Here is a 9,699-nt window from a genome sequence, read left to right as displayed (position 1 = left end):
TCAGGCCAGAATCCACAGGGCCAGCAGGGCCACATTAGGCCTCCGTTCAAGGCTGAAAACTACATATCCGAGCATAATACAAGAGGCATCAAAGAGTTTATCAAAGACAAAATGCCATTGTTTTTTCATTCCATTTTCCCATGAAATGTTTGAAGTTCCCGTATCTGTGGGTCAAGACTGTGGCACGCTGATGTTGGGAATCTGGATGCCAACAGTCTGATCAGCTTAAATGGTGTCGGTCACGGTGGCTCTTGGAATTTGAACAGGACAGAAGCTGCTGCAAAATGCGGGAACCCACTCAGCCGAGGGCTACGTGAAACTGGTAGCAAACATGCAGCGAGTGACACAGCTCAACAATATGATAAAGCTAAGAGCTGCGAGGCGAGCTTAATCACAGACGGCTTCTGGAGGGTGTGCCGTTTGAAGCAGATCTTAAAGGATAGAAGCGGGTGACAAAGTGGGAGAAGTGGGTGTCATACTTGAGAGTAATTTGAAAGAGAATTCTAATCCAAAAAAAAACACTAAAATAATAATGAGTGCTGTCAATGAAGATGCTGCAAAAACTGCAGACACAAGTCGTCATAGGAACTGTGAAGCCCTGTGTCTGGAGGGTTTTACAGCTTTCTTTGGCTGGTAACTACAGGAGCCTCCTCCCTGGTAGCCCAGTTTCCTGTCCTCCAAGAATAGAGAGTGATCCTAAAATACACGTCATAGTACTCTAACGGACTGTGGATTCACATCATAATTAGAAAATAAATCTTAAATATTTCCTAAAAGGCAAAACAAGAGAGTTCCTGCAAAATATGGTTAAAATCTAGTTTGAATTCCCCTCCCTCACTATCCTTCAGACATGCTGTCTTTTTCAGAAATATCACCAGAAGTTTGTGTTCCGTACTTTATACATCTTTTATTCTGCTTAGAATGTATTCCCCCAACCTACGCCCCTTCCCCAGATTTATTCCTACTCTTCATTGATAGGAAAAATAGTTCCCCACCCTCTGCAGTGATTTCCGCAGTCTACATATGTTAGGTTATATGGGGAAGGGGAGTAAGGTTATAAGTATTACTATTGGTCTAATCAGACCTTAAAATAGGAAAATTATCCTGGATTATCTGGGTAGGCCCAAGGTAAACACAAAAAAATATCACAGTCATTGCCAGGTTGAGGTCAACTCATAGCGACCCTATAGGGCAGGGTAGAATTGCCCCTGTGAGTTTCTGAGACTGTAACTCTTTATAGGAGTAGAAAGCCCGGTCTTTCTCCCATGGAGCAGCTGGTGGTTTCGAACTGCTGACCTTGCTGTTAGCAGCCCAAGTGTAACCACTGAGTTCCTGAAAAATCAAAAAAGGATACACAAGTGAGCTCGAACTCTGGAAAGGATGATTAGAGAGATGCCAGGCTGTTTGTGAAGATAGAGAGGGCAATGAGCCACCGAACGGGGCATCCTTCCACAGCTGGAAAAAGTAAGAAAATGACTACTTCCTAAGAGCCTCGGGAAGAGCTTTGAACCACCAGCCTTGCAACTACAAATCCCAGGCTTATCCAGATTAAAGGTAATGTGGTCTGCACTAGGAAGCTGACCTGTCTTCAGGGTTCTGTTTAAATCTCCCTCTGCTACGAGGAGGAGACTCCGGTCTTGAGTGTCTCCTCTCTCATCTCTTGTCCTGCTCACCAGAAAGTGTTCAGAGAGGGATAGCATTCGGACCAGAGTCACAGAGAAAGTTTGGACAGAATGAATGAGTTTATTGACGGGGTACTTTGGTGTAGCGCTCCAAAGGGCATGCAGCTAATCCGAGGGCCTGGAACAGCGGTATAGAGCCAGGATTTGATTTGGCTAATGGCGACTTTCCACCACTGACTGGCTTTCCAGCTTGTCTTCCTACTGGCCAAGGGTCAATAATTCCCCCGAGGCACACAGCAACTGTGTGGCAGACTTAGCACTAGAATCCTGGTTGGTCAGTCACCCCTTTTTAAAGACAAGGGATCTGTATAGGACTGTTGCTAGGACATTCTGAATCCATTCATCAGCAGAACCTCTAACCCTAACTCAGAAACCCACAGGGGCAGTTCTACCTGGCCCTGGAGCGTAGCTCTGAGATGCCACGGACACGATGGCAATGAGTTTGGTTTTTGATTTTGAAGTCATGCAGCTAACAAATGATGAAGTCATAATAGACACCGAGGAGGTGACTCACAAGCCAAGCCAAACTCACTGCCATTCACTCGATGCCGACTCACAGCAACCCCGTAGCACAGCGTAAAACTGCCCCCTGCGAGTGTATGAGACTGTAACTCTTTACAGGAGTGCAAAGCCTGTCCTTCTCCCTCTGAGTGGCTGGTGGTGTTGAACTGCTGACCTTGCAGTTAGCAACCCAATGCATAACCACAATGCCACCAGGGCTCCTTATGAGTCCAAAGGCCACCCTAAAATGAAATGGATGCATGAACAAGAAAAGAAAACCTGCCACTGCCACGTCCACTTGGACTCACAGCAACCCTGTAAGACCGAGAACTGTCCCATCAGACTTTGAAGGCTGTAATGGTTATGGAAGCAGACTGCCGCATCTTTCTCCCATGAAGCACCAGGTGGGTTCTGTCAACCTTCCCATGAGCAGCATAGTGCTTACCAATGGTGCCGCCACACCTCCTTTGCTGTGTACCCCTCAGGTGAATCACTGGGCCTTAACCTAACCACATGCTGCCAGCTGGACTCCTGGAATCACTGCCACCCCAGAGAAATGACCCAGCTTTAGACTTATTGCCGGGGCTATGGGACGTGCCTCCAAAACGCCTGTGGGGAAATTCCAGTCATTTACTTCCATTTTTTCCATGAGGTGTTTGAAGCACCTCCATAGCTCCTCGGTTCTGACCATGTGAGATACCTGGAAAAACACCTGGGAAACTTTTTTTTTTAATCAGTTTATTGGGGGCTCATACCACTCTTATCACAATCCATACATACATCAATTGTGTAAAGCACGTTTATATATTCATTGCCCTCATCATTCTCAAAACATTTGCTCGCCACTTAAGCCTTGGCATCAGCTCCTCATTTTTCCCCTCCCTCCCCACCCCCTCTCCCTCATGAACCCTTGATAATTTATAAATTATTATTATTTTGTCATATCTTACACGGTCCAACATCTCCTTTCACCCACTTTTCTGTTGTCTGTCCCCCAGGGAGGAGGTTATATGTAGATCCTTGTAATCAGTTTCCCCTTTCTCCCCCACCTACGCCACTCTCACCGCTGCTCCTGAAGGGATCATCTGTCCTGGATTTCCTGTGTTTCCAGTTCCTATCTGTACCAGTGTACATCCTCTGGTCTAGCCGGATTTGGAAGGTAGAATTGGGATCATGATAGTGGGGGGAGTAAGCATTTAAGAACTAGAGGAAAGTTGTATGTTTCATTGTTGCTACCTTGCACCCTGACTGGCTCGTCTCCTCCCCGTGACCCTTCTGTAAGGGATGTCCCATTACCTACAGATAGGCTTTGGGTCCCCAATCCCCACGACCCCTCACTTACAATGCTATGATTTTTTTGTTCTTTGATGCCTGATACCTGATTCCTTCGACACCTCGTGATCACACAGTCTGGTGCGCTTCTTCCATGTGGGCTTTGTTGCTTCTGAGCTAGATGGCTGCTTGTTTACCTGCAAGCCTTTAAGATGGGAGCTTTTGAATAAAGCCAATGCCAAGCCTCACCAGAACCATTAACTCTGAATCTCTCAGAGCAGGGTTGGAGGGGTTTGCTTGGGGGGTTTTGTTTTCTATTTCACTTCTTATAAGTGTGTGCATTGATTCTAGTGTGCCGTTAGGGCTAAGCGAGAACTGCTGATGTAAATTAAGTATTACCTCCCTGTGGTATCAGACTGCTCATCATTTTGTGTATCTCTTCATATTGTTAACCACAGATGTCTCCGTTGTTCTCCAAACCGCTCACCTTGAAGGTAGGTCAGAACGATGACCAGGCACAGCCTTGAAGGGAAAAGCCCAGTCTGGCTGAGAAACCTGCAACAGCATGAGCAAAGGCAACTCTGCACCCCACCCCCACCCCAACTTCATGACAGTGGGTGTCAGACACCTCTCTTGTTGCGAGGTCTTCACAAGTCCTCGCGAGAAGCCATCTCCTCCTTGTCCTCGTGCTGCTTCCTGAGTCTCTACCCAGGCCCTGCAGAAGTAGAAAACTCAAGCCAAACTCACACCACCGAGTCCATTTTGACTCAGAGAGACCTGGAGGACCGAGTAGAGCTGCCCCTGTGGGTTGCCAAGGCTATCAATCTTGTTTTTGTTGTTGTTGCGGTTGTTGTTGTTAGATATCATGGAGTTCCTTCTGACTCATAGCAACTCTGTGTAAAGCAAAACAAAACGCTACTCGCTCCTGCGCCATCCTCACAATGGTTCTTATATCCGAGCCCATTGCGGCAGCCACTGCGACAATTCATCTTGTCGAGCATCTTCCTCTTTTTCACAGCCCCTCTGCTTCTCCAAGCTTGATGTCCTTCTCCAGGGACTAGTTTCTCCTGACATGTCCAAAGTATGTAAGGCTTATACATCTTATGGGAGCAGAAAGTCTCGTTTTTCTCCCATGGAGCAGTGGATGGATTTGAACCACAAGGTTAGCATCCCAGTAAGTCATCCACTAGGCCGCCAGGGCTCAGAATCAGAGTGAGGGGTAAAGCAAGAATTCAGATGCCCTCACCAGTGACGGAGGGAGGATTGATCTGTTCCAGCCACTGGGAGTTGTGCCTGAAAGGTGTTACAGTGAAAGCTCTTCTGTCATCGCGGACTGGTAGCCAACAGGAGTCAGTCACCAACCCGGCCCCAGCATGCCAGCACACTGCATGTAGCTGCCAGGCCAGCTTTGTAGCAAGAACTTTGTGGCTGTGCATGAACTGGCAGAGAGGCAAACCCTCATCATTATCCAGCAGCTCAGCCTGACAGCTTATCTTGCTGGGGGTGGAAAGTTAAGCGATATCTGGGGTTGCTTTGGAGTGGTGTGCATAGATTCAGACTCAGTACAAATTCTTAAGGCTGCTAGGCGGCTGTGTGGGTTACGCAATGATTTGATCTTTGCTCCCCAACCCCAACATGGTGCTCCTAAATGTTGCTATCCTGAGTGCTGTTATCCTTCAAGACCAAGAAACTACAAACATTTCCAGTCATGCTTGAGATCTTGCACCAAAGGAAATAAGCAAACAAACAAAACTGCTACCAAAAACATGACTACAGATTTTTTAAAACTAAAATATAAAAATGTAGCATGTTAATATTTACTGCAATTAAACTCATGTAAATATATATCAATGATAGTTAGTTTGGGATCTGACTGTATGTTATGGAACAGGCTGCCTCTGATCTATGAAGGTCATAAAATGACCCCAGAAAAATTTATATGCAGTGAGCTTAAGAGAAACCATTGTGACATTGTCCCAAGTTTTGTTTTGGGGTGTGTTTTTTTTTGTCTTTGAACTTCAACTTGTCTTTTAGTCAAAGGCCTACTATAGAATGTAATTTGAAAGGCACGTTGCATGTGCGCTGTAACCCAAGAGTGGGTCTAAAGTCTGTCTACACATTGAATCATTCAAAGAGCTTGTAAAAATCCCAATGTTCAGACATCCCAGTCCCATAAGAAACTGTAGATTGTCAGACTCCCGGGGAATGTCAACGTGCGACCAGGTTTTAGGAAGGCCTTCATCAGTCTCCAGTATGCACTGAGTTGAGTCCATTCTAACTGCTCGTAACCCAGTCAGGGCAGAGCATCCTCAGAGGGTTTACACGGTTGTAATCTTTACAGAAGAGAATGGCCAATTCTTTGCTCCCAAGGAGAAGCTGGAAGGTTCCAAGCGCCAAATTTCCCTTTAACACCTGAGTGTCTAACCACTGTGTCACTAAGCCTCCTTCTGTCTCTCTTTCCTTGCTCGTGATTTCTTCAGATCTAGGCTGCAAGACGAAGGCTGTGAAGGAGAAAAAGTCCAAAGAGACCTGAGTGAAACTGTGCTCTCAGTGGACACTGCTTTGCCCTTCGACCGCTTGTGGGCTGTTAGCTCCACTGCCAGCCTCTCACAGACTGCTGAGACGGTGCCAGCAGTAGGGCGATGCTTTTGTGGTTCATTCATTTCACATTTACATGTTTTCTACAATTCTCTGGGTTATTCCCCTAGAAAGAAAAATGCTGGATTTTGGATAATGCAAATTCAAATTCAACATCACATGTTCATTCATCCTACCAGCTAACATTCCATAAGTCTTATTCACTTTCTTGGATGAGGCGGATACTGTGGTGGGTCGGGCAATTTATGTTGGCGTTGCTGAAAGGTGCTATTGAGAGGGATCTGACTCGTAGTACTGACACGAACACTGGCTGGCCCTGCACCCTCCGCACCAGCACGGTCGGGCCTGTACGCCAGCAAAAAGGGAAAGCGTTAATCAAGAGTGATTTGGGGCAGAGCAAGGAAGACAGTGAAAATCATACTACTTGTAATTCTACAGGGGACAATTTTATATGAACAAGAATCCGTGGTTGTGGATTGACACTTTTTAAATTGATAAAGGCTTCCATAAAATTCTGGAAAGACCTTAGCTGTGATGGGGTGTCTCATTACGTGGACTCAGGGAAAACTTAAGGAAAGAAGAAATGAATCTCATGAATGCACAAAGGACAGTAGTTTTCCTCAAGTAAAGAAGGCTGAGCCATGAAAATTAAAATTGATGTCAAAAGATGTTATAAACTCGGCATCTTCATGTGCACATGCTCTAAGCCAGCGGTTTTCAACCTGTGGGTCCCAATCCCTTTGGGGGTTGAACGACCCTTTCACAGGAGTCGCCTGATTCATAACAGTAGCAAAATGACATTGATGAAGTCACAATGACAATAATTTTATGGTTGGGGTCACCACAAGATGAGGAACTGTATGAAAGGGTCGCAGGATTAGGAAGGTTGAGAACCACTGTTCTAAGCAAAGTACTCCATTACATTAAACAAATGAAATCACAAGTATTAGTTATCGTTAAAGAAAGCAATTAGCATGGAGGAAAGGAGTAAGAGGCAAAGGGCATACATAGAGGCCTAAATACAGACATGTACATATGTAAATACATTTATGATTATGGGGGAAATAGACTTATGTGCATATATTTATAGTTTTAGTAGCAGGGGAGGTGGACATTGGGCCTCCTAGCACATTCCCTTACAACAAGAGCACTTTGCTCAGCAAAACGGTCATTCCATGATACCCACCTTCCCGACATGATCGCTGAAGACAAACGTGTACAGAAGCAAATGAGTTAGTTTGTTTATTGTGCCAACCTGGACGATAAACACATGTGGGATTAATTGAAGGGCAGAGGGATAAATGGCTTGGTGAGCCTTGCCGTTCCAGTTCTTGGGTCTCTTGCTTTGTGATGGTCACACCAGGGTGCAGCTGCCCTGGAAGTTCCCTGCTTCAGCTTGCAAGGCTGACTTCCTGCAAGACATCCCTGAGGAGAAGCCACATGGACCTACCCTGATGCAGCCCTGGGTGCTAGAGCAGCCATGTGGAGACCCCTGCCAGCACTGAGATGTTTATACATTCACTGACTCAACTTTCCTCCTGCAGTCGGCATCATTGCCTCTGATTTGTGAGATGGAGGAGGACTTTGTTGGACATATGGGTTAATGGGTTAATGTTGGACTTGTAGGCTTGGGCAGCACTGGGTTGGGATGTTTTCTTGATGCACAGTTAACTTTATATAAAACTTTCTCTTTTACATGAGTTTCTGTGGATTTGTTTCTCTAAAGTACCCAGACTAATACAGCAAACATGGTGAAGAAAGCTTATGCACACGTGGTGCCCAGCTATCAAAAGATATAGCGTCTGGGGTCTTGAAGGCTTGAAGGTAAATAAGTGGCCATCTAGCAACAAAGTCCACAGGGAAGAAGCACACAAGCCTGTGTGATCATGAGATGTTGAAGGGATCAGGTAGCAGACACAAAGAACAAAAACCATCATTGTGTGATCACCTTCCCCATATAAACGCTGAAGATGAATGTGTGCATAAGTAAGTGTGGTGAAGAAGGCTGGTGGTGCCCGGCTATAGAGAGACATAGTGTCTGGGGTCTTAAAGGCTTGAAAGTAAACAAGCGACCATCTAGCCCAGAAGCAACAAAGCCCACATGGAAGAAGCACACCAGCATGTGTGATCACGAAGGGTCTAGGGTACCAGGTATCAAGCACCAAAGGTGGGGAGGGGGGAATCAGATCATCGTGAATGAGGGGAGTGCGTGATGGGGACCCAATGCCCAACTGTAGACAACTGGACATCCCTTGCAGAGGGGTAGTGGGGAGAAGATGAGTCACTCAGGGTGCAGTGTAGCACTGATGAAACTCACAACCTTCCTCTAGTTCTTGAACGCTTCCTTCCTCTCCTCCCCCCACTATCATGACCCCAGTTCTATCTTGCAAACCTTGCTCTTACTTAGTGCCATTGAGTCAGAACCTACCCATAGCAACTCCATGCACAAGAGAAGGAAACGCTGCTGGATCCTGAGCCAGCCTCACCATTGTTCCTGTGCCGGAACCCATTGTGGCAGCCATGGTGTCCATCCATCTCCTGGAGGGCCTTCCTCTCTGTCACTGCCCCTCCACTTCACTGAAGTATGATGTCCTTCTAAGGGATGGTCTCTCCGGACAACATGTCCAAAGCATGTGTGATGGAGCCTCTCTCACCTGGCCTCTAAGGAGCACTTTGGCAAGACTTCTTCCAAGACAGGGTGTTTGTTCTTTTAGAAGTCCATGGCACTTTCAATATTCAAAATCAGCCACCCCCTTCAGAGGAAGTAGCCATGAAAGCCTTAAGAATAGAATTGAGTATTCTGATGAGTTAAACAAATGTCAGAACATGGATTTTATTGGCCAAAGGATAGAAGTACTTACATCTTAATAGATAATGACAAATTGGAGATCCTACGGTGGCTTAGTGCCTAGATTGCTGTTTGAAACCATCAGTCACTCAGCAGGAGATAGACAAGGCTTTCTATTCCCATAAGGAGTTATAGTCTCAGAAACCCACAGGGGCAGTTCTACCCTTTCCTGTGGGGTTTCTATGAGTCAGAATCCACTCTATGGCTGTGCGTTTGGGTTTTTTTTATTTTACCTTAAGAGAAAAGATAGTGGGCCCATTTTCAAGAAAGAAAATGACACTCATCCAGTTACTTGCCATTCCCTATTCCTTTAGTAGTACTGAAGTCAGGGGAAATAGAGGGAGTGGCTAGCCCAGAGGTGCCCAAGTAATTAGTTATCCCAGTAGTTTTTCCATTTTCCTCAGGTGAAATTGTGGATGTGTTCTTGCAGTCTGACTTGTGGTATAGGACTGAGTGGTTCCTGTAGAGATTGTCTCTGCGGAACCTATAGCCCTGGTGCCCAGGGTGGAGGTGATTTCCACAGAAGTGACTGGAGCAGCAGATGCTGCCTCCTCTGTATTGGTGTCCATAAAAGGTGATGTACTGCATAGCGTCTGGGGTCTTAAAAAGCTTGGAGGTAAACAAGCGGCCATCTAGCTCAGAAGCAACAAAGCCCACATGGAAGAACACATCAGCCTGTGTGATCAGGAGGTGCTGAAGGGATCAGTTATCTGGCATCAAAGAATTAAAAAATCATATCATTGTGTGCTCACCTCCATGATACGATCGCTGAAGACAAATGGGTGCATAAGCAAATGT

This window comes from Echinops telfairi, unplaced genomic scaffold, assembly GCF_000313985.2.
Source record: "Echinops telfairi isolate 266 unplaced genomic scaffold, ASM31398v2 ScPeMD7_7400;HRSCAF=8409, whole genome shotgun sequence".
Lineage (NCBI taxonomy): Eukaryota > Metazoa > Chordata > Mammalia > Afrosoricida > Tenrecidae > Echinops > Echinops telfairi.
Note: the sequence above shows the minus strand (reverse complement) of the source record.